The sequence below is a fragment of the Sparus aurata genome, chromosome 1 (assembly GCF_900880675.1).
Source record: "Sparus aurata chromosome 1, fSpaAur1.1, whole genome shotgun sequence".
Classification (NCBI taxonomy): domain Eukaryota; kingdom Metazoa; phylum Chordata; class Actinopteri; order Spariformes; family Sparidae; genus Sparus; species Sparus aurata.
In genome coordinates this window covers 20,278,116-20,297,820 of record NC_044187.1, presented here as the reverse complement: position 1 = coordinate 20,297,820, position 19,705 = coordinate 20,278,116, and the positions used below count along the sequence as shown (strand labels likewise).

At 40.7% G+C, this 19,705-nt stretch overlaps 1 protein-coding gene across 8 annotated transcripts in view; it reads left to right on the top strand.

Annotated features, from left to right (window-relative positions):
* Positions 1-19,705, top strand: part of ank2a (ankyrin 2a, neuronal) — an 87,289-nt gene that overhangs the window by 980 nt on the left and 66,604 nt on the right. The gene's annotated exons all lie outside the window — the stretch shown is intronic.

The following is a 19,705-nucleotide window of genomic DNA, read 5'->3' as shown; positions in this document are numbered from 1 at the left end:
GATTCATCTGTTAGATCTCAACTGTACCATGAATTTCCAACTGTTTTGATCCTTGGTTAATCAGACGGAGTCATTTTTTAAAAGAGAGAAAGTGAAATTTATCGAATTCCAGATGCTTTGAAAAAAAAAAAAAAAATGTACATCTGTGGGTGGTGGGCAAAAAATAAATGTGAGGATGTCATCTGCAACATTTTCTGACATTCCACAGACCAAACAACTAATCAGTTCATTATAAGAAATACTTGGCAGATTCAACAACAATGGAAATAATCATCTCTTGCAACCGGTATCATCTGGCACGTTTCGAATTTTAAAGGGAAACTTTGTAGTCTTAGAGAGTCACACTCCAAATTTTAATATTTACAATATTAATGAGGTAATAATACAAACTTGCAAATATTAACTTTTTCCACAGCTGCGTAAACAAGCTGTTCTCAGAGGAAAATAAGGTCCCCAGAACACAGCTTGAAGCTAGAAAAGGTGGCAGGGTCCGCCACGTGTAAACATAGTAAAACAGTATGAACTGCGTTGTCCTTTAAGGTCAGTTTGTGTATTCAGTTTATTCAGTCGTGAAAACAAAGAGTGTTTGTTTAGGAATAAAAAATCTTTCTCTTCTGATGAAACTTTCTTCCCCAAAACTGCACAGTGCACCTTTAATAAATGATCTGTGGGAAACATTGGTAGCCTACAGGCCTTCAAGTTCTGCTAAATAAAGTTTGCTTGCTTTGCTTCTCGTTCTGCATAATGCACTGCTGGGTAAACAATGTGTGTGTCCCCTGCCTGCTCTCTCGGGCCTCTCTCGGTCGGGCTGGTTTGCCAGTAACTCTTGTTTTTGTCCTTGTGTGAACTGAAACGCTGCCATTACTCTGCAGCCTCTTCCTCCTCTCCTCCCCATCTCCACTGTCTCCAAAAACATCACATATATTTATTTGCTAGTGTATGTAACACGGGCTTAGTAAGAACAAGCTAGTCGAGTCATTTGCACCTTTATTTTTATGATAAACTTGAGGTATAAACTACAAATGAATGTTAAGTTCTTAGCATCTAGGTCTGGTCTTGTGATGTGTAATGTGTTTGTGTATTCGGAGAAAGTGAGTCAGGAGATGGTAGATGGCTGTTTCCTGTCTCAGTGCACTCTCTCAGACTAATGTGATTTCAGTAATGGACTGTAGTGCTACACACACACACACACACACACACACACACACACACACACACACGCACATAGACACACATTTCAGTGTCATCTCTTAGGGTGGGGCCTTTGAGCTCACATACTTGGATGTAATAAGGAGTTTTTCTATCATCAGCGTAGAAAAAAAATCTAAACCTGCTTTTTACGCGTTGATTAAAGGGGCACGTTACATAGAGGGAATTTTAGCAGTTGTGTCCTTCACACACAAAGAAAGAAGGTTAGCAGATCAGTCAGTTGACTTACGGACAAAGAATGCTTATACTTAGTTCCCCCCCAAAAATGTATTATTTCTATTATTATTATTGGGTGTGAATACAGTATCTTCTAAGTAAACACCAGTATGTAACATCAGCTGCACTTGCATCTCCTTGTTTTGGATCTGGTCCTGAGCTTTTGAGATGGAAGCACAGTTGTGCTCCTACTTGAATTATTAGCCTCGTTACCTTTTTTTTTTTTTTTTTCAACTTTTCATATCCTCCATGGAAACTCCTTTTGGCAGCTGAAATGGGCCTAGTGCTGGTAAATGCTCACTTTACAAAAAACCTTGTATTTTTGCTGTACTCCTACGCTCTCAAGAGGTTAATTTTGTAAACAGATGTACAAAAGTTTACAGATGTACCATGCAGAAAAGGCACATGGGGAGATTGGTTTTGGATTGTTGAAGATACATATTGTTTATAACTGTCTGAGGCACCTTGGTGGTGCAGGAGGGGAAGAACCATTTACCACTGCAGAGATCTATGTTCACTATCTAGCAGCAGTGTCCCTAACTTGGCCCCACTGATCGATCACAAGTGGTGATGAATGGCCATGGCCTTGTGATGGCACCAGTAACTCCCACTGATTGGCCTGTCTGTTGATTTCCTTTTGTCTCCACCCTCCCCTGGCCAAGAGTGAGACGAGTAAGGACTGCAGGAAGAATTTGACACTGGTGCACAGTGAGCTTGCACTCAACAATGCCTTTTGTTTATCCATCTCATTACACCATTGTGCAGGGTGCCCATGAGAGCGAAAGGGCTACACGGTAATTATTAGGTGCAACAGAAGAATAAGGACGATGCCAATTAAGCGTAATCTGTGTAAGACAAGAGGTCTATCAGGCAAAGTGAGTGTAAACACCTGTGTGGGTGGACCACGGTTATGTAGAGCACTTTAAATAGACAATTCACCCCACAATTAAACATATATACCGTATTTTTCCTGTTACATGAAGTGCTATTATACATCCTGATTGTTTTTGGTGTGCGTTTCCAAGTTTTGGAGATGTCGGCAGAGACATATCGCCTTCTATCAACTAAAATGGAGCAAGAAGGCACTTGGCCAAAAAATACAACATTGTCTCTTTCCAGAAATTATGACCCAGGGACTCAAGATAATCTTTTTGACAGTGTCATCGCTATCACTATCGCTATCGCTATCGTTGTGCAGATGGAAGTGTGCACCTATTAATGGATGAGAGGATTGCTAACTTAGCTAACTAAGCGAGCTAACATTACAGCTCAGCTGTGGAGGATTCCCTCCACAACAGAAGCGGACCGCCATTGCAGCCGCATTATATTGACTAGCAAAGTTGTCGCGCCAAACATTTAAGCAAATATTTGCCTTCCAATCCAGCAGATGTACAGTATGAGCATTCATTCTTTTAGCTCCAGTTTGGGTTTCCTCCAGCTCCTCTGAAAAGTATCTGTGCTTTTAGCTTGCAGGATGTTTAACTTTCTTCACGAGCTAGCTGCTACTTTGTGCATCTGCAGTTTGGTGCTGGGAGGGCAGAGTACAGTGGGGTTTTTTTGTTGAAAACATGTAATGCCGCTTCTGGAATTGGGGTTGTTGAAGGCAGCGAGGCCGAAGCAAATTTGTGTGCAGTTTAACCAAACCACGGCAATGAGCTAACAGACTCGAAAAGCTTTAAAGAGCTAAAGAGAGTTGGGTGAGGTTTCTCTGTGGGTTCATCACTGTGCCCATTTCCCTTTACATGTAGTCATTTCATTCATAGTTAATATAAGAAAACCCATCAGCTAACAGGTGTTTAAAGTTACATTTCAATCCCTTAAGGTAACATAATTGTGCTTTTCACTGTAATGGTAGTTGCTGAACTCCAAAAAACAATCGTATCTACCTTCTTCTGAGTACGCGGATAATTGTGGTTTTATTAGTTTATGCAACTGAAAATGTCTATTCAGAAACATCACATGGTTTCTCAGAACAGGCAATTCTTCCGATGAAAACATATCACAGCATTAACAAGACTTGTTTCCATAAAACCACATTGTTGTTGGGTTTTTTAAATTGCATTTTCAATGCTTTGAAAAACACAAACAAATGTCCCTTCAACTCCCTTGCACAGTGTTTGCAACTTGGCACAGACAGGTATCACGATGGAGGATTTCACTGTCTCTAAAAATAGCCACATGTATGACTGGATACCACTCGAGGTTAAGTGGAAAACTATGTTTCCTGTGATTTGGGTAAACTGACACTCAAACCTGGTGTTGGTTCTGCAGTAGAATAGAAAGAGTGAGAGATGTGAAATATGAATTGCCATATCAGAAACATGGATTAAAGCTGATAAAGGAATGGATTTCGAGCTGGATGGATATGAACTCAACCACATCAACAGAAAGAACAAAAGCGGAGGAGGTGTGGCTGTATATGTGGACAAAGACTTGAACTATAGGGTAGTGGAAAATATGTCAACTGCTGTGGACAATCTGTTTGAATGTATAACAATTGAAATCTGTAGAGAAAAAAACAAAAATGTAATAATCAGCTGTATTTATAGGGCACCAGGTTCTAGCATGGAATCATTTAATAACTGGATGGAGGCATCTTTTTCAAAGGTTAATCAAAAAGTCATTTTCATCTGTGGCGACCTCAACATTGATCTTTTGAATCCAAACAAGCACAAAGCAACAGATGAATTCATTAATACAATGTACAGCATGAGCCTTTATCCAAAAATCACCAGACCTAGCAGAATCACACCTCACTGTTCCACATTAATCGACAACATCTTCACCAATGATATTGAAAACAACACTGTCAGCGGATTACTGATCATTGACATCAGTGACCACTTGCCAGTCTTCACAGTTTACGATGGTGAATTTAAAGGAAACCAGACAGATGAAAAGACAACATATAGACGGCTGAGGACAGATGAAACTATGGAGGCACTGAGAAATGACCTATGTGCACAAAAGTGGGATGCTGTGTATAAGGAAAGTGATATTGATAAGGCATACAACATATTTTTAAGCATATTTACATCATTATATAATAAAAATTGTCCTATTAAACAATATAGTAGGAAACATAAATACTCAGAGCGACCATGGATCACTAAGGGGTTACAGAATGCCTGTAAAAAGAAAAATACACTCTATAGAGAATTTATAAAAGAAAGAACTAAAGAGGCTGAAAATAAATACAAAAAATATAAAAACAGATTAATCAGTATTTTAAGGAAAAGTAAAAAGGAATACTATCATGAGATATTAAATAAAAATAAAAGAAATATTAAAGGAATATGGGATATACTAAACAGCATTATCAAAAATGGCTCTAGACAATGCTACCCTCAGTATTTCATAGATAATGATATCAGAAAGGAAAACATGGAGGATATAGTGAATAGCTTTAACCAGTTCTTTGTGAGTGTTGGACCAAACCTGGCTGAAAAAATTCCTGATCCCCCGTCATCACAGGATTGGAATGATAATCTTACAGATAGAAACACTAACTCAATGTTCCTCACAGCAGTGGAAGAGGAAGAAATAATTGATATTGTGAATAAATGTAAAGATAAAACATCTACTGATGGGAATAACATTGATATGAAAATTGTGAAAAAGGTCATTGAGGGGATTTCAGAACCGCTAACTTTCATCTGTAATTTATCATTCCAAACTGGCAAATTTCCAAGCAAAATGAAAATGGCTAAAGTTGTACCGCTGTATAAATCTGGAGATAGACACCAATTCACAAATTACAGACCCGTCTCATTACTACCACAGTTTTCAAAAATTCTAGAAAAAGTATTCAATAATCGATTGGACAAATTCATAGTCAAACATAAATTACTCACTGACAATCAGTACGGATTCAGATCAAACAGTTCAACATCACTGGCATTAATGGAATCATTAGAAGTAATCACTAACGCCATAGAAAATAAACAATATGCAACTGGAATATTCATTGACCTTAAGAAAGCCTTTGACACAATCAGTCATGACATATTAATCAATAAACTGGAACGGTACGGGATCAGGGGGATAGTTTTGCACTGGGTTGAGAGTTATTTAAAGGGCCGGAGTCAATTTGTGAAGTTGGGAGACTATAGCTCATCGTGCTTGGACATTGCCTGTGGCGTCCCCCAGGGGTCAGTGCTGGGTCCCAAACTGTTTATTCTATATATAAATGAGATATGTAACGTCTCAAATATATTGAAATTGGTACTATTTGCTGATGACACGAACATGTTTTGCTCAGGGAAGAATTTACAGGAGCTTCTGGGGTGTATCACTGAAGAAATGTGTAAATTAAAAAGGTGGTTTGATAGAAACAAATTATCTTTAAATTTAAACAAAACCAAATTCATGCTATTTGGGAACTGTAAAATGAACACTCAAGCAATAATACAGATAGACGGGGTGGACATTGCAAGGGTACATGAAAATAGATTTCTGGGTGTAATTATGGACGAAAAAATAACATGGAAACCTCACATAAAGCATGTTCGAAGCAAACTGTCACGTAGCATCTCAGTACTAAGTAAGGCAAAACACTTTCTGGACCACAAATCACTCCACATTCTTTACAATTCACTGATATTACCGTATTTGAGCTACTGTGCAGAGATTTGGGGCAATACTTATAAATCTACACTACAACCACTGTCGATTCTGCAAAAAAAGAGCAATCAGGATAATTCATAACACTGGTTACAGAGAACACACTAACCCCTTATTCTCAAAATCAAAAATACTGAAACTCACTGATCTGGTAAGCTTCCAAACAGCACAAATCATGTATAGAGCAACAAACAACATATTACCAGTAAATATTCAAGCATGTTTTTTTCCGAGAGAAGGGGGATATAATCTGAGGGGGGAACTGAATCTAAAACATCTGTATGCACGCTCAACTTTAAAAACCTTTTGCATTTCAATATGTGGAGTAAAACTGTGGAACAGACTAGCGGAGGAGCTCAGACAATGTCCAACCATGAGCAGATTCAAACAGCGGTACAAACAGATGGTATTTACAAGGTACAGGGCAGAAGAGGGGTATGACAAACACTAGGGTTCTCACATTTTGCCATACTTGTCATTTATTTTATTTTTACACAAGCGGTTATTGTGTTGTTTGTTGGTGATTGTTTTTGTTGAGAGTATTAAAAAAAAAAAAAAAAAAAATTAAAAATAAATAAATAAATAAAAAACAGGATACACAGGAAGTAAGATAACCTATAGTACTAGGTACTAAGTGGAGAAGGGGTAGGAATTAATAAGCTAATGCTTCTTCCTACTCCTTTTCAAACATACAAAGGGTTTTAATGACTAGTGCTTCAAGTGTAATATATTTTTCACATGTTTGAAATAAAGCATTCATTCATTCATTCATTCATTCATTTGAATTGGCAGGTGATGGAAACTTCAGATGAGATACAGCTAATAGAAAGCTAATCTTGAGATGGAGCACAATACAGAAATAACAGATCTACGCGCGCGAGACAAAAAGAGAAAATGACAGAGGGACTCAACATGATGTGAGGCTCTTACTCGCAGGTCTAAAAATACCGCCTGTCTCTGGTGTGATTGTCCTGGAGAAAAATAGCTTCTTCCTAGCCAAATGGCTGCGTGTCCATGTCCCTGTGCTCACTGAACCTGTGTCACTGGGCATTTACTCTCTGCTCTGGGCTGGTGTTGAGCGATTGCTTCCCACAGTCATGCTTTTTCCTCTGTCTGAACAATACAGAGGCTGCGTCATCTTTTGTCCATCCTCTGCCTGTGCCGGTCCACTTCCCTGCGGTTGAATAGTGGATATTTAAGAGCAGGGATCAATTCAGGACTGGGTATGATGTCGTCTGCAGTCTGATACTGATGGCTACATATCTAAGAGCCTCCGGGCTGCAGTTATGACTTGCTGGTTTGAATCCTGCAGTGTCTGTATCGAGAGATGACTTGTGTTTAGGACTCGACAACTTGACCTATTTCTTACCCAGCTTTGTCCAGTGAATTTACTGTATCATCCCCTCTTCCCTCCCCGGTTCTTTTCATCTTTGCGATCCATCTCTCCAGAGCCTCACTTCCTATCACTGCCTTAAAGCGTGGGGTTTGACTCTTTACCCTCTTTTTCTCCTCGTCTTTTCGGCTGTCATTCCAATTCATCTCATCATTTCCATCCAAATTTGCCTCTCTCGCTTCCTCCTTTCCTCCCTCCCCACGCTCCTCCCCACCACTGGTCCATACGCTAAGATCCTGATGTGCCAGGAGGTCAGATTTCACTGCAGCCCTTTGACATTTTCATCCTTCTCTTGTCCGCCTCCCTGTCTGCGTCTCCTCTGCCTCTCTCTGTGTCTGCCTGCCAATCTGTCTTTCTCCACTGGGAGTGGTATGATGGGATTGTGCAGGAAGGGAGTCCTAATGGAGCCACGGCCTTCATTACATTACCTCTGAGCGGCCATGCACACCCACACATAGCAGCCATAGCTGTCTTCCGATGCACGACCTCAAAGAGGCACGTTTGGCCAGTTGAGGTGTCTGTAGGTTCAGTTAAACAGGGTGCATGTATGCGTACATACGCGCACCAAAAAATTCTCAGCATTACATAGCTGTATTTACCAGAGCTGTTAGAGCACTTGTCTTGTTAGAAGTGCTTACACAGAGACCTGGGAATGACCACAAGTCGACCGCTCCTGTTCCTCCGCTGTTGGTTACCAAAAGCCATTAAGAATTAATACCTGCACTGCTGTGTACTGTAGTAGTGGGATGATTCAGCAAGTCTGTCCAGTAAACTATCCCTCATTCTCTGTTTACCATTGAAATAATCAGAAACACCCAATTGTTAGTTGATGTTGTGTCCGAATGTATCAGAAAGTAGTTTTAAGACAGCAAAACCCACCGAGTGACATTTGTTTGTACGTATAAAAAATCTTTGAAAGTCTTTGAATACGATGTATTCAAAGACGTACTATAATTATACTGTATGCACACTGATGTAAATTAAAGTATAACGTTAAATAGGGCTTCAATTCTAGTTACATTGATCAATTACTTCTGGATAATGAATCTAACATTCATCAATAGCACCATTCAAACACAAGGTAATTAAAAACGCTGTACAGAAAAATAAAAATGCATCGGAATGAGACTTGAAAAAATTAAGAAAATGTTAATATTGGATTCAATAGACAAAAAGCAAGCAAAAAAACAGAGCAAAAGAGAAAATTTAAATGTCAGAAAGTTGTTAAAATGTACTTTAGAAGTCCCTGCAGTCTGAGCTGAGATTGTAGATTGTAGAGCTGAAACAGTTAACTCACTGTTAAGTCGATCAGCAGAGAACAAATTGAGACTATTTTGGTAACTGATTCGTAGTTTCTGTCATTTTTCAAGCACAAATGCGAAGCAATCACTGATTCCTGTTGCTCATGTGTTAAAACTTGCTGCTTGTCGTGTAATTGAATGTTTTTAGGATTTGCTTGGGCAGAAAAACAGCCATTGGAATACGCCGGATATGGATTCACTATTTTCTGACAATTTATTAGACAAATTACTCATCAGATTCATCAATAATTGTCAGATGTAGCACAAGTAGATTGCATGTTTTGTCCAACCAAAACTGTTTTGTGCCAAATGACTAATCAAATAAGCGCTATCGTTAGTTGTTAGTTATTTATATATTATCGATTAATCTGCAGATTATGTTCTCAATTAATCAAATGTTTGAAAGTTATTAAATATGCCACCCCGGTTCGGAGCTCATGGTGATCAACAGTCCGAAACGTAAAGATACTCATCTTACAATAATATAACAGACTGGAGACTGGTGCAGCAGATGTAAGGAGCTGGAACCAACAAATTATTGGCATTTATTCTTGAAAAGTAAATCAAGTGATTATTTAGTTATAAAAATTGTTGCAGAAGAACTTTCTGTTAATTGATTAATCACCCAACTGATTAATCATTTGAGCTCTGATCTTCTTTCTCTGGCACACACATATTCATAACCCACCTCAGAGTATGACCATATTTGGTTTGACACTCTGGCCTCCAAATACCAAGGAGCCACTATGTCGACATGCAGCTCTGATGCAACATAGATGCAACAGTCATACGATGCTCATCTGTGGCGCTCCGTATGAGTTTCCAAACTGTGTAATGGTGATACAGTGGTGTGGAAAGCTTTGGCATTCCTGTCTCGGATCCAACATCCAAACGGACCATCAACTTTTCTATAGTTGGGTACAAACAGCATCCTGATACTCAGGAACTGTTCTTGTTGGTCGTCATGGTACCTCATAACTAGTTGTGGTGACCTATTTTTATCTGACACCATCTCCCACTGGCCTGTTTTACCCCCATGGATGTTTGAAGGGCGGGGATGGCATCACTTGGTGAGTCATGGTCAGTCGTGGCGAAGCGAAAGGGTCGTTAATCCAAAGAGCCGAGACGAGACAAAGTATTGCACTACAAAGAGTATTAAAATGCATCCTGAAGCCAGAAATTATATCGAAAGCGTTTTGTCTTAAGATGCTTCCTTTGCCAGTTGTGCTTGAAAGAAGGCAGGTGTTTTCGGACTGGAGGCTGTGGGAGGGAGGCATTTAGATGTCAATTATTCATTATGGCCTTCCAACTCCGTTTCCCGTCAGAAAGAGGGAGAGAGAGGAGGGCGTGGTTGGTGATCAATGGCTTTCTCAGAAGCTCAACTCAAACACCTTCATGTAAATGTTCTCTCTCTCTCTCTCTCTCTCTCTCTCTCTCTCTCTCTCTCTCTCTCTCTCTGTCCACCGCCTATCATCATGTTTGAGTTGAGTAAGTGAAGGTTTTCTCACAGGGAAACACATCAAAGCTCTTCGCCGTGTTGTTGAGAATAGCGCGGCTCACAGCACTGCGCGCTGACAGAAACAAACAGACTCAGACGTGCACGTATATGCTAGCAAAAAAAAAAAATCCCCGCCAGACTTGCTTAGGATGATGCTGTGCGTTGCAGGAGTGTGCCTTTGAACGGTGCAGGTGCAGGAGTGTAGTTTACCTCGTGAAACTCATACTCATTGCTTTTTTGGTTTCAGCCCAGAACAGAGCTGAAAGGTGTGACTGCTGATTAAATGTTTATGCATAAATTTACATCTGTTTTATTCATCCTGAATCATTTTCTCTCTGTCTGACTAACTGTAGGCCTGGTTATATCTTGCTCTGTCTCTCCGCGTCACTCAGCATTCCTTGTGTGACTCTGTGCTGCCTGACGCGAATTTTAGGTCACACGCTTCATTATTCATTATAAATTCAAGTTTGAGGTGAAATCAGTTTCTGCCTCAATTCCCCTTTGTGATCTGACGCTGGATTAGGTGAAGCCATCAGCCGGAAATACACTCTGGCAACACTTGAGCACTGCAAGTGCATTAAGCATTTGAGAGCTGTGGCTCTCTGAGGATGAGGAACTTATCATTTGGTTCATATTTGGTATAGTTATTTTCATTATTGATCAATCTCCAGATTGCTGTTTAGTCTGTAAAGTGTTCAAGTATTGTTTTTTTTTTTATTGTTTTTTTTTTAAAGTGCTTATCACAATTTCCTAGAGCCAAGAGTCTTTGGTCCAACCAACAGTCCAAAACCCAAAGATTCTTCATTTACTTCCATAAATGACAGAAAAAGCAAACCTTCCTTACATTTATATAATTCCTTATTATTATTACAAATCCTTATTACAATTTTGAGGTACTTGTATTTTACTAACTATTTTTCATATCCAGTATATTCATTTATTTATTTATCATCAAACTGACACAAAACAACTGATAATTAGCCATACTGATAATGGTCGATCCCAAAATATCTAATTATTATTTATCATAATCTGAGAAAGTTGGGCATTGACACTTTGCACAGGAAATCAGTCAATTATGGGAATTTAGGATCCTAGAACCATATTTTGATTATGCGAACATTATATTTGCTTTTGGCCCGTGGCCCACCATTAAGTTTCAGTTTGGCCCCTGAGAGAAAAAGTTTGCGCACCCCAAGACTTGATGAATTGACTTATGGTTGCAGCTCTATGCTGTACTGCACTCAGTGAAAACCCCTTTCTTGTGATCCAGTGTGCATTACAGCCTTCTTCACACACTTCCTTCAATCTCAAGTCCATAACACCCTGATACGACGATATCGATTTTACTTCGCATCTGCAGTGGTATGGCAGCTTCTCTGGAATATGGTAGTTTATTTTCCAGTGGACTCTCCCTCATCTCACTAAGAGGAACGGCATGACATCATGTGTTCCCAGGGGACTTGGCCAGCACTTCAAAGAGGGGGAAAAAAAGGGAAAGCCGTAAATTAGTATGACAGATGATCAGTATTTCCGCAGCAGTGGGTGTCATACCAACCCTACTGTATCAAGGAGAAACACTGGACATTGGTTATGGTCGCAGGCGTTGCGTTTTACGGATGGCTTCTGAATATTGCACCTCATAAACCTGGCGTCAGCCGCAGGAAGTGAATAATTAATTTACCGACCTATTGAGTTGCTTGCTCTGCATTTCCTTGCCATTCAGATTCTTCTGGCGAACTCATACTTTGTTTTTGAAAGTGGATGTTAAAGGCTGTGGCTGTCTGTCTGTGGAAGTGTGGGGGCTTGTTAATATGGTTACACTGAAGGACGGAGCCAGTCATGCTACTGGTAAATCAGCTCCGTCACCAATCAGACTCATCCTTTTGTGTGGGTGCACATGTCAATGTGGGGACGTGATTCTGACTCAGTACCAACAGGGTGTGGTCCTGACTTTCTCCATCCAGTCGTCTTTCTCTATGGACGTATCATGTGACTGTATGAAGGTTATATGTCCCATCCACAGTCCCATCCCTCTATTCCCTCTCTGCTCTCTTATCAGCCCCACCCATGTCTCGGTGTCATTACTCACTGTATCTGGGTGTGGTCCGATCCTGATTCTTAACGGCCTGCTTCGCTATTAAATTTGACTCTGTGTGATCTGGTTTAGTGCAAAACCAAAGGAGAGAGAGAGGGAGAGAGAGAGGGAGAGAGAGAGAGAGAGCGTTAGTGTGTGTTGTGTACTTTATAGCTCTGACCTTTCTAAGCAGTAAAAGGGGCCTCGAGACGACTTGACATTTAAATCATATCTGCGAGGCAATCCATTACTGTCGCTGCTCTGTATTTCATTCGCTCGTATGTGTTTACACAAGACAGATCATTTATACCGTAGACTAGCAATTTAGCCATTACCAATATTTAAGCAAGCCTACCTGTAGCGCTGTCAATGTTTTCAGTGCAAAAATCAGTTATTTTGTAGATATAACATACATATATATATATATATATATATATATATATATATATATATATATATATATATATGTTGAACATACAGGTGGTGGGTGATAAAACTGCTCAGTAGATTTTCTCATGTTACAGTCATGTGGTGCAGGGTTCAGCTGCAGCTATGAATCAGTATCCCACAGGGGTTAGCATTGTGCATGTGTGTGTGTGTGTGTGTGTGTGTGTGTGTGTGTGTGTGTGTGTGTGTGTGTGTGTGTGTGTGTGTGTGTGTGTGTGTGTGTGTTCACAGCTTCAGTGTGGGCCCTAACTGCAGACCTCCTGCTGTTGTCTTGAGTGGAGATTCTATGAAAATATTCTCAGGTTTCTACTTGCGTTGTCTTAATTAAGAAGGCATGGTGAAATAAAGTATAGTGAAAGTTGGGTTGCAGGAAGTGATTTTGATAAATGTGCTCATTGCTCTCTCAGTGAGAGAGAGGTGCTTTGCAACTTGCAGTCTGGAGCAGGTGCTCAGATCACTAAGGTGTGTACAACACAGCACAGGAACTTAGACAAGAGCTCACTGGTTAGCATGCTAACTTCATGGCACGCAGGTACTCCAGTGGTTAGAGCACATGCCACAAACGTAGTGGACCCCGGTTCAAATCCGGCCGGAGGACCTGTACTGCATGTCACCCCCCCCCCCATCTTTCTCCCCTTTCTGACCTATCCACTGTCAAATAAAGGTGTCTATGCCTCAAAAAAATCTTAAAAAAAAAAAAAAAAAGCATGCTAACTTCAGGTGTCCTTGACACAACGTTGAAACCGTTATTGTTACATTTACATTTGAGGGCCTTTAGCAGACATTTTTGTCCAAAGCGACTCACAGTAATTCATACATACAGTCATACACTGAATGCAAGGTGCCGACCAGCACATCAGGAGCAGTTTGGGGTTCAGTATCTTGCCCAAGGACACATGCAGTCCAGGGGAAACGACCCAGCGATCTTCCGATAACAAGAGGGTGGCTTTACCCCTGAGCCACAGCTGCCGCTTGTTATTCTTAGTTGTTATTGTTGCAAAATTTTTAATGTTTTAAACAGATAATCTTACATATTGTGCCTTTACATATGGAGCTGGGTAAGAAATAATTAGCCTAGCGCACAAGATGGAAGGCACATTACGAGTACGTAGACGAACATTTCTCAGCGTAAGAAATTAACTTGAATTTGTATTTCAGAAAAGAAGTTGGCCTCGTTTCACTACAGTAGTTATCTTAGCCCGGATCTACATTAGTAGCCCCTGGAAGACCTCAGTCGGTGACTTACTCAAGATAGTAACAGAACTTGTATAAAAGTGTAGAAAGCAGTCAGGTCTCTTTGGCTTCGCCTACTAGTCCACTCTTTTAAAAGTACAAGGGATATGGGCCTTCTGCATTTGCTCACTCACTCACTCACTCACTCACTCACTCACCAGGTTAACATAAGCCTAATGCATTGCTTAAAACTGACAGATGTAAGCACTAAGGAAAACTAGTAGTGAGGAGCATTTGGGAGGGGGATGGAAATTGTGCTCATGAAATATGTATGGGCTTCTCGAAGTCTAAATGAGTCATTTTAAACAGAAAGATCCTCCCTCCATTAAATCTTAAATGCATTATATGCTGCCAGACACTCATCACTGGTAGAACTCCACCAGTCAGCACTGTAGCTCCATTATCAGGTGGACAAATCATCATCAACAACAACAGCATCCGTAACAACCGTAGAGCAGCAAAAAATGAATTGCATGCTGGCCCTCAGGAGCAGAGGGATGAGTTACACACAGCTAACTACCGTCCAAAGCATATCATAGAATCAATTAATGCATTTCCTCTTCTTTCCAGGCAGCCACTGGCTCATTTTAGCTTGTGTCAGTATGATATGAAAATAGACCTGCAGAGACAAGCAAGTTCCGCATAAGCCATCCATCACAGTGAACATTTATTTATATTTTTTTTATTTATTGGAAAAGTTGCTGGGTGATGATGTTGAGAGCAAGCACTTGATACAGAAGTGTTGTTGTTGGAAAAATCAAACACAAAGACCAAGAAGAAAACTTAGATATGTGAAACATTTGTTCATTTTTGTGATTTCTCACATTAAAAAAAGGCTTCAGGTAACTCTTTGTGTATCCATACAACCTGCATGCACGTCCACTCACAAGTCCATGTGCAGGGATATGTGTGATGGCCTCTCCCATATCTGTCTATCACAGAGTCCTAATGGGCCGTATAAAAGCCTTTGGATCTATAAAATGAAAAGGAGACCATTAACCCCTCCCCATGCTTGAGATCCACTAAACAGAAACAAGAGCTCACATCAGTTCTCTTTGGGACCATCCGTTCAATGTAATCAGACTCTTAAATGGACACACACACACACACACACACACACACATTTCTTTGTTGTATAATGTATTCTCCTGTCTTATCTTGCATGAGCGATGGGAGGGATCAGTAGAGGCTATTGATCCATATTGTGCTGATGCATAGCCACTAAAAAAGTTAGCAGTGTTAGTAGTACTAATAAAAATCACACTGCTTGCACACACACACAATTGTAACGATATTACAGTAAGTAAGCCTGTTTCAGGCTCAACTAACACGTGGATCGATAAGCTTATAGGTTCTGTCTGTTAAATCTGAAACTCAAGAACTCAATACAATACAGGCAATACAGTAGCTGTTTAGATGTTCTGTATTTACATACACCGTATGTAATGTTCTGTTTGAGTTTTGCTTTCGACGGTTTTAAAAGATTAGATTGCTTTCATGATATGCACATAGATGAGTTCTTTCTAGGAATAGATATGAAACACAAAAGACCAACTCAAAAACAACAAATAATGTCGAGTACCAAAAGACTGTGACATAAAGACATCACATGGACTCATGGGAATAGCAAAAACTGGGATAAAGCATTACAGTACAGTATATACCAATTCTTTCTATTAGGTTGCATTGTGGGTAATGTAACAGTGTTGGACTCATTATGGTCAGTTTAAAACAAAATGACCAGTGATATCACCTTTTTTTTCACATGTATTCTTCTTCCTTTTCAAAACCTGCTGCCTACATTACCCACAATGCAACGTAGCCACAGAGTGACATTGCTGGAAGCAGTTTATCACGTTACATGCAGCTTCCTCTGGAGCCACACACGTTTATATTTTAATAATCATGATTTAATATAAATGATACTTAAACATTAATAAATGATTCTGGAAAATAAATAAGTAGATCTGAAGAATGTATGAATTTCATTTGAATATCTGTATCATAGATTACTGGTGTAAAAAATATCTATGGTCATCATCACTGTATTAATGTTCTATTATTTCTTTCTTAAGTATTGAGTCAAATCAAAGATTAGCTGTTGCGTTATTCTCACCTCCACCAGCAGAGAGCGCTGTAGGCTCAGAGCACGTCCACAGAAATGTTCGAGCAGCGGATTACAATAGAACTGGATGAAGCACTCAGGCTTTATGCACCAGGTTAGAGGGTTTTAGTCCGCATTACAGCGTGGAGTGATTTGGCAGATCTGTCCAGTTCCCTGGTTACCGGTAGAAAGAGATGTTGCCGATGTTGTTATTGAAAATAAAAACACAGCAGGCAGAATGTTTGAACAGAAATAGAGGTGTGAGATAGTGTCCCTGTCCCTGGTGCTGAAATTTCAAACTCCTAACATTAGCTGCATTGACAGAGAGGGACCTTGACACTCGTCTGCTGGTGTTTGGACACAAACACACACACACACACACACACACACACACGCTGTCAAATCATGTTCCATCAGCCACCAGTACTGACGGTGCAGTGCAGTTGAGATTCAGACCAACCCACTTTCCCCCCACGTGCAGGGGGAGGCCTGTTACTTGCAGGTGATTGGGAGCCGGGGTTCTGTGTTCAGTGCTGGCTCGTCCCCCTCCAGACCGGGTGGTGTGTCCCGTCTTCTCTGCTTGCTCACAGAAGGACAGCCTGTACCCGAGTTCACCCTGCTTCTCTTCCTCTCCGCTCTTCATTCTCTTCCTTGCAGCTGTCCCCCCTCTTCACTCATTTATTTAATCACACTTTTTGTATTCATGTCCTCTTTATGTCCCCTCATACTCATTCATATTCCGCTGTAGTTTCTCCTTCTGTCTGTATTGTAGAATTTTTTGCAGGAATCAAACTGCTGTTGAACACAGCCCCACAGATATCTTAGATATAGTACTCTGATTACGGTCTGTTCCTCATCAGTAGATAGGAGGGTTAACTATGACACACAAGAAGGCAAACAGTATCTCTGCCGTCTAAATCACGGACCAACTATTACAGTGGGCATGCTCCTTCCTTCCACAAACAGTTTCACCTCCCCTGTCTCTGTGGGAAACTACAACAACAGCAAGCTACAGGCTAAAAATGGCAGGTTAGCCTGACCTTAACCTTGTCGCTAACCATATGAACAAGCTGTACGGCAGCTGTGATCTCTACTTTTGTAGGCATTTTGCCATTTTAATGGCAGGGCTCAGTGGCGGACTCAGGATGTTTGAGGGGCAGGGGCAATAATAAGGGCCCCACATGTATGCAGGGAGGCACCAACGCACAAAAAGTCATGATATGTGTCTGTCGATAGTGAAGAGAGGCATTTTCACCACATTTTGTCTTGGCACTTTGGACGGGCACCCAAGAGGACACTTTAATCATGTTTAAGCTACCATAAGTGGCATCCAAGAGGGCACTAATGCAGCGTTTTTAAGGGCAGAAATAGAATGTCATATTTGAAGTTATGTTTTCATTGGTGTACAATCACCTGGAACTGTTGTGTCTCCTTTTCCTTGAATGAGCCTTTTATATCTATGGAGGGAGTCTTCTTGCACAGTGCTGTTCATACAGAAGCCCAGAAAGGGCTGACCAAACACCGACTCTTGAGAGGGCCCTTTGTGTTGTAGGGGAGGGTAAGGCGAGGGATATTCAGTTGGTGGCAGGCTTCTCCCTTCTCGCCAGATTGCCACTAAATCTTACACACTTTGACCTTGTAAGCCAGATTTTTTACACAATTATTGTTTCTTCAAAATTGTTGTGATGGAATACCTTTTTGCTTGTCGAAAAATTCGACGATTAAGAATGGTCTTTCAGTCCATTTATCTCAGTGTCCCTTGGTTACATCTATTAGGGGAGGGGTGGCTGAATTTAATATGACAACTGGGGGCAACAACACTGGAATGTTCTGCAGAAAATGGCTTTAATATTCACCTTATTTCCTCCCAGTCTCCCCCTTTAATCTACCCATTTCCCCTTATCACCGATTAACCCTCCTTTCTCCTCATGTGTTCCTCTTCTTCTCAGGCCAGATTGCATTTTCACAGCGGTAGTAAGACAGAGTAGCTGTGGCTGGAGCAGTCAGCTGGCTGTTGGCATGCAGCCTTACTAAACCCCTCACACAATACACACTTTGCTGTGACTGTAGCTCACACACACACAAACACGTTTTGTGGCCACATCTGTTCACTCGGGGTAGGGTTTTCATGTACATCTGGACTGGGTCATTCCCTGTGTGTGTGATTGAGTCTGTGTTGGGGATATGTAGTGAGTAAGCGGATGGGTCTCATCAGTGAGCAGCCCTTTTCAGTCTCCCTCTGTCACGTTTGCCCACATGGATGTGAATGGTTGATTTTCGGTCGGTGCATGTGGATGTGTGAGTGTTCTGTATGAGCATTTGAAAATCCTTTAGCCATTTCCTGGCTTTCGATGTCTCCTGAGAAGAGAAAGAAGACTGAAGAAAGACAGAAGAATTGAAGACGAGGGAAATCATCATCTGGAGCCAATCCACACTATAAGGATCTATTTTTACAAATTTTCTTTTTTCATTTGATGAGTTCAGTGTGTATGTCATCCTTGGTGTGCATTAGGACATATACAAGTTAACAAAGTGAAGGGGAAGCACTTTTTTTAAGACAGAACCAAGTAGAAAGTTGACGTCATGGCCCACGCTGCAGCCCACCTGAAGAAAGCTCGGGAGTTCGAGCAAAGCAGCGAGTACACAGCTCTGCAGAAAGCGCGAGAGAGGAGGAAACGGCAGCGTGAGAGAGCCGAGCGAAAGCGCCTGGTAAAAAACACACAATCCTCCGACAAAGTCATTTTCACAAGTTTGTGTCATTAGACAATTTTGACTGCACCACATTGTGTGTGAGAGTGGGCTGCGGGGGTTGCACAGATGTGGATGTGGTTGACCGTACAGTGGGCTGCGGTTTGTCATGCTGTCCTCCCGGGGGGTTAATCATGTAGATGAACGATGGTGGAAGAGATGGCAGATGTGACAAAGGCTCAGGCTCAGAGGGAGGTCTCATGCTGGTGGTGCCAGAGCTTGTAAAGAGACACCTTTTTGATGATATTTGAAATAAAAGTGTATGTTGTGTATGATATGAGATTAAAAGGTTGTTCAGTCAAAAAAAATCTGAACAAGTTGTCAGACATGTTCTGGGCTGGACAGTGTCAACGTCTTTGATCATTTTATTTTGTGAGTAGGCTATTGAACCCATTCATTAAAAAACTGAAAAATACTCTTATTTCATTCAAAAAGTTTTAACCCGGGCTGTTTGACAAGAATCAAAGTGACAGCCTACTCAAAAGATAGATTGTTTTTTCCCCCCTGAACTTTTGTATATTCAATGTTTTGTTTAATGATTAAACTTAAAACAGTAAAACATTTTAAACAACGAATTACATTTTGAACTCAGGTCAGACATTGGGAATGTGAAAGTCCAGCCCCTTGGCACTTCACTTTCACTTCAGCTTTTTTCATCTGAGCTGACATATTTTAAAAAGGTGTTTGTTGCTCTGGTTACTCTATTGAATGGTGACTTAACTGTCCAATGGAACTGTGTTTGAGGTGTTTAGATTTACATTGTCAGTTTATGTACTGCTTTTTAGACACAAAAACAGCTCGTACTTAGAACAGGGATTTCTAATCCACATAAAATGTAATTAGTAGTGGTTAATCT